The sequence below is a fragment of the Scardinius erythrophthalmus genome, assembly GCF_964197995.2.
Source record: "Scardinius erythrophthalmus genome assembly, chromosome: 17".
Taxonomy (NCBI): domain Eukaryota; kingdom Metazoa; phylum Chordata; class Actinopteri; order Cypriniformes; family Leuciscidae; genus Scardinius; species Scardinius erythrophthalmus.
The window spans coordinates 24,771,621-24,776,869 of NC_138237.1; the positions used below are offsets into that span (position 1 = coordinate 24,771,621).

General features: G+C 48.0%; 1 pseudogene across 1 annotated transcript; it reads left to right on the top strand.

Moving 5' to 3' along the window:
- The first annotated feature begins 3,015 nt into the window (after positions 1 to 3,015).
- Positions 3,016 to 5,249, top strand: LOC308706329 (olfactory receptor 5K4-like; annotated as a pseudogene). The gene is made up of 2 exons: positions 3,016 to 3,111; positions 4,417 to 5,249. The product of its transcript is annotated as an olfactory receptor 5K4-like (transcript).

Sequence of the window (5,249 nt, forward strand, 5' to 3'; positions counted from 1 at the left end):
GTGCTTTTCAGATCCTGATAATACCCCGTCACAGGCCATTCTTGAGATTCGCCTTCGACGGTCAGGTATATCAGTACACGGCCCGCCTGTCGACACAGCGCGCGCGCTGCATTCGACGCCTGGCCGCGTCCCTCCGGCCGGGCAGCACTGTACCTCTCAAAACATTTCAGAGGCTACTGGGTTGTATGGCCTCAGCCGCAGCAGTGCTTCGGCTGGGTCTTTTACGAATGCGCCCGCTACAATGCTGGCTGAATGCCCGAGTGCCTCACAGAGCATGGGCTTCCGGCGGTATTCGCATCAGAGTGACTCAGAGCTGCGTTTCAGCTCTGAAGCCCTGGTTAGCGGCCGACTGGTACCAGCGGGGAGTGACAATGGGAGCTATCTCACACCGCAAAATTATCTCGACGGACGCTTCCACCTCAGGCTGGGGCGCTCTGTTCGAGGGCAAACCGGCTTTTGGCCTATGGTCAGACCGGGAAAAATGCCTCCACATAAACTGTTTGGAGATGATAGCGGTCGAGAACGCGCTCAGGCACTTCCTCCCATTCATACGGGATCACCATGTGCTAGTCCGCTCGGATAACATGTCCGTGGTATCCTATGTGAACCGACAGGGCGGTGTCAGATCCAGGAATCTGTGCAGGCTGACAGAACGCCTTCTCGTGTGGGCTTACCGCTCGCTGCGCTCGCTGAGAGCCGCGCACGTACCGGGCCACCTGAATGTCGGTCCAGACAGACTGTCCAGGGACAACATTCCCCCGGGAGAATGGTCTCTGCACCCCCAGACAGTCCAGTTTCTCTGGCGCCTATTCGGCAGAGCGGAAATCGACCTCTTTGCGTCGAAAGACAATGCTCAATGCCCGAAGTTTTATTCGAAGAGCGAGGACGCGCTGTCCCAGACATGGCCCAGCCTCCCGCTGTATGCTTTTCCTCCGATCTCCCTGTTGCCACAGGTCATTTCGAGGATCAGAGAAACGCACCACTCAGTGCTGCTTATAGCCCCGCGATGGGAAAACCAAACTTGGTACCCAGAGCTAGTGAGGCTGTCGCACTCACCCCCGTGGCCGATCCCGGTGAGAAAGGATCTCTTCTCCCAAGCCGCTGGATCGATCTGGCATCCCCATCCAGAGCGCTGGTCGCTGCATGCATGGGTGATCAACGGATACCCGTTGACCTGTCAGAAGGGGTCGTGAACACGATCACACAGTCGAGAGCCCCCTCCACGAGACGGCTCTATGCGTCTAAATGGTCGGTGTTTTCTAAATGGTGCGCTACTCAAAACCTAGATCCGCGCGCATGCGGGGTCCCGCGGGTGCTCTCCTTCTTACAAGAGCTGTTGGAAAAGGGCAGATCCCCTTCCACGCTCAAAGTATATGTGGCCGCTATTACAGCGTTCGCTGAGACGACGCGCGGCCGGGCAATGGGAAGGAATGAGCTCATTATCCGCTTCCTCAGAGGAGCTAGACGGATGAATCCCCCGCGGCCCCCCTCGGTTCCCTCGTGGGATCTGTCCTTGGTCCTGGCGGCCTTAAAGGCTTTTCCCTTTGAACCGCTTGAATCCGCGGATCTAAAGTATCTGTCGCTTAAAACCGTTTTTCTGATAGCTCTGTCTTCAGTCAAATGAGTGGGTGATTTGCACGCGCTATCTGTTAGCCCTGCATGTCTCGAGTTCGGGCCGAATGACTCGAAAGTCATTCTCAGACCGATGCACGGTTACATCCCCAAAGCGATTGGAACCCCGTTTAGGGCACAAGTTATTTCCCTCTCGGCTCTGCCAGCATCCGATAGTGGGGACAGTGATAACCTCCTATGCCCTGTCCGGGCGCTGAGAGTTTACATCACGCGCTCCGCCGCTTTCAGGCGTTCAGAGCAGCTCTTTGTTTCCTTCGGCGGACGCACCAAAGGTCTTGCCGCCTCGAAGCAGAGCTTGTCCAGGTGGATAGTGGACGCGATAGCAGCAGCTTATGCCTCCAAACACCTGCAGTGCCCTCTGGGCATCAGAGCCCATTCCACTAGAGGCATGGCCTCGTCGTGGGCCTGGTCCAGCGGAATTTCTATCCACGACATTTGTATGGCGGCGGGCTGGGCCTCCCCGTCAACATTCGTGAGGTTTTATAACCTGGAAGTTCCTGCCCTACAGGCAAAAATATTGTCAGTATAAGTGACATGTATGCTCTGCCCAGCTCCCGTGTGCAGACTACGTTCATATGCTGGCGCTATTCTGGTAACTACTCAGGGTGAAGTGTTTGACTCAGACCGGCTTCCGTTCTGTTTCCTATTTCCCGTTAAGCGCTGTTATCGGTGCTGGCCCGCGCTGCTGGCCGCCCGCATTATTCTCTGCCGCGCGGGAATTTTTCTCTTCATGTGAGACCGACTATGTCGTTTTCTCCTACCCTTATGAGTGCTTATGTACTGTATGGGCTCGCTCCGCCGGCCCTACTGTTTGTACTGTTATGTTTATAGACCGGCCGCGCCGCTCTATTTCATATGCTGCATGAAGTGCATGTACTGCGCTGGCCCGTCTCTCCGACCGGCCACATTTCCCAGCAGAGTGTTTTCCCTGGGATTCATGGGCTGGATGCTCGGTGCACACGGCGTTGACAAAGGGTTCCCGATGCGTAAGCTACTTACGCAATACGAGAGAACCTCTCGTAAGAGAACGTACTCGGTTACTAATGTAACCTCGGTTCTCTCTAGAAGAGGGAATGAGTATTGCGTAACCTGCCGTGTCGCGCCACGAGCTTTCGCGCTTCAGACTGCGAAAACCAGAATTTTAGCCTGTGAGCGCTGAATATATACACGCTGGCCACACCCATTCTGACGGTTAGAAGGGTGTGGAGGGCGCGAAGCGAGATCTTTTTGGCTTCAGATCTCGAAGAAAGAAGACTTTCCGATGCGTAAGCTACTTACGCAATACTCGTTCCCTCTTCTAGAGAGAACCGAGGTTACATTAGTAACCGAGTACGTTTTATATCTTATTATATATTTTACCTGTATGTTTTGTTTAGATTACAGATGGACAACCTGACTTTCAGATACAGTGTGCTACTGGTGGAGGGACTGCAAGTTACAACTGAGTCAAGTTTTCCTGCATTTATCCTTCTTTTGATGGTTTAGGGGAGAGTGGGGTGAGTTGTGCCAGTTTTTACTCAAAGTGACTTTAAAGTGAGGCCATGACAGTAATGCCTTCAACTTAAGGATGTACATGTATTTCAGGATGTTGTGCATCCCTGAGAATAATAACTTTGGATCTGAAATAAATAGTTTCAGAAATATAGCTTTTGGGAAAAAAGTGGTCTCATGGCACAACTTGCCCCTGGTGCGGGGTAAGTTGTGCCTTTTGGGGAAATATGTTGGGGTAAATTGTGCCAGTGCTTTCTGAAGTAAAACAGAACATTTTACTGTTATGAACCGTATGCTATATGAAAGCAAGACAAATTCAATACAAAATGACTAATTTAAGGTTTATTTAGATATTGTCACCCTGGAATACCATAGCATGCGTTTTTCCTACTATGGTCAATTGCATAGGGATTTTGTATTGAACACAACTCTGGATCACAGTGTCACAGAGACAAGGGGGCGGGCTCATTTTACTCAGACGACCAATCAGTCTCTCAGGATCATTGTGAAGCTATCAAGCTACGCCCTAGCAACCATTTAGAGCACCATAGCAACACAATATATGATATTTGTGATTCATTTCAGGCAAAAAAGGCTTTGGCAATAGATGCCTGTTGACAGAACGCTGTCTGTCAATTATGTAACATAAGAATAAAGTTACTAGGCTAATTTCTAAACATCCTATTGTGACTTAGGCCACTTAAAAACTGAATAAAACTTCACTTTATTAACATAGTGCAAACTCAAAACTGAAATCAGTGTTAGCTAAATTAAACAAATAGCAGGTAGGCCTAAGTCAAACACTGATGAGGCATGCCCATCTCCTCACTTCTCAAGATGATCCCCTGTGAGTATGTAGGTCTCTAGGTGGTCTGGATCTGGCACAACTTACCCCATGCCCTTTGGCACAAATCACCCCAGACCCACAAGTTTGAATAATTAGCATGATCCAGCAGTTAAGAGCTAACATCATGCTAACTGTATAGACTCATTGTGTAGCCTACTAAAGCACTAAAACATGTGTGAAATGTTTTCAAACTTGTCTATAATTGTCCAGACACTACAATCAAAAAACCTTAATCATAGAAAATTTACTTTGAAAGGGAAAAAAATGTTTTTTGCACTAAAATGTGCTTAACTCTCATGCCATGTATCTCTCTTCTTTGGAGGATGAGTAAAATTGATTGCTTTTCAAAATTATGTGGTCACATGACCAAATTATTCTATGGTTTTCCAGAACAAGGGGTGTTCCACCTGGCAACTTCCCCCCCTGGCACAAATCACCCCACTCTCCCCTACATATTTATAATGGTATCTAACATTGGGATGATGATTCAGATCACAGCAGACAAAAATTTACACCAGCCTATGTATGTTCTTTTCTGCAACTTGACACTGAACGATGTTTTGGGGTCAACTGCTCTTTTCCCACAATTGTTGAGGGATTTCTTAAAAGACCCCTCTGAGCGCTACATCACATATGTGGAGTGTGCTATTCAAGCTTATTGTTTACATTTGAATGGTACATTATCTCACACTGTGATAACAATCATGGCCTTTGACAGATATGTGGCCATATGCAATCCACTGCGATACCCAACTATAATGAGCAATAACATGGTGGTTAAACTCTCGGCAGGAGCCTAGGGTGCTGCAGTAGTGCTGGTGGGAATTCTGATCGGCCTCAGTGTGCGCCTGTCTCACTGCAGATCTGTGATTCACAACCACGCTTGTGACAATGCTTTGTTATTTAAACTGTCCTGTGAAAGTACAGTTATTAATAATGTATATGGATTAACTTTTACGGTGGTTTTACATGCCTCATCAATAGGTAGTGTGGCATTAACATACCTCAAAAAAACGATGATCTGCTTCAAACGCAAAAACAAAGCAACCAACAGCAAAGCCATAAAAACCTGCAGCACTCACTTGACTGTTTATATAATCATGCTGGTATCTGGTATTTTCTCCATCGTTTCACTGTATATGCTGAAACTAGGAAACTATCCAATTTAATGTTCCATGTTATTCCACCAGCCTTAAACCCTATAATATATGGCTTACAAGCCAAGGAAATAAGACAATGGATCTTAAATGTTTTTAGAAATAAAGTTAATACAAAGTGA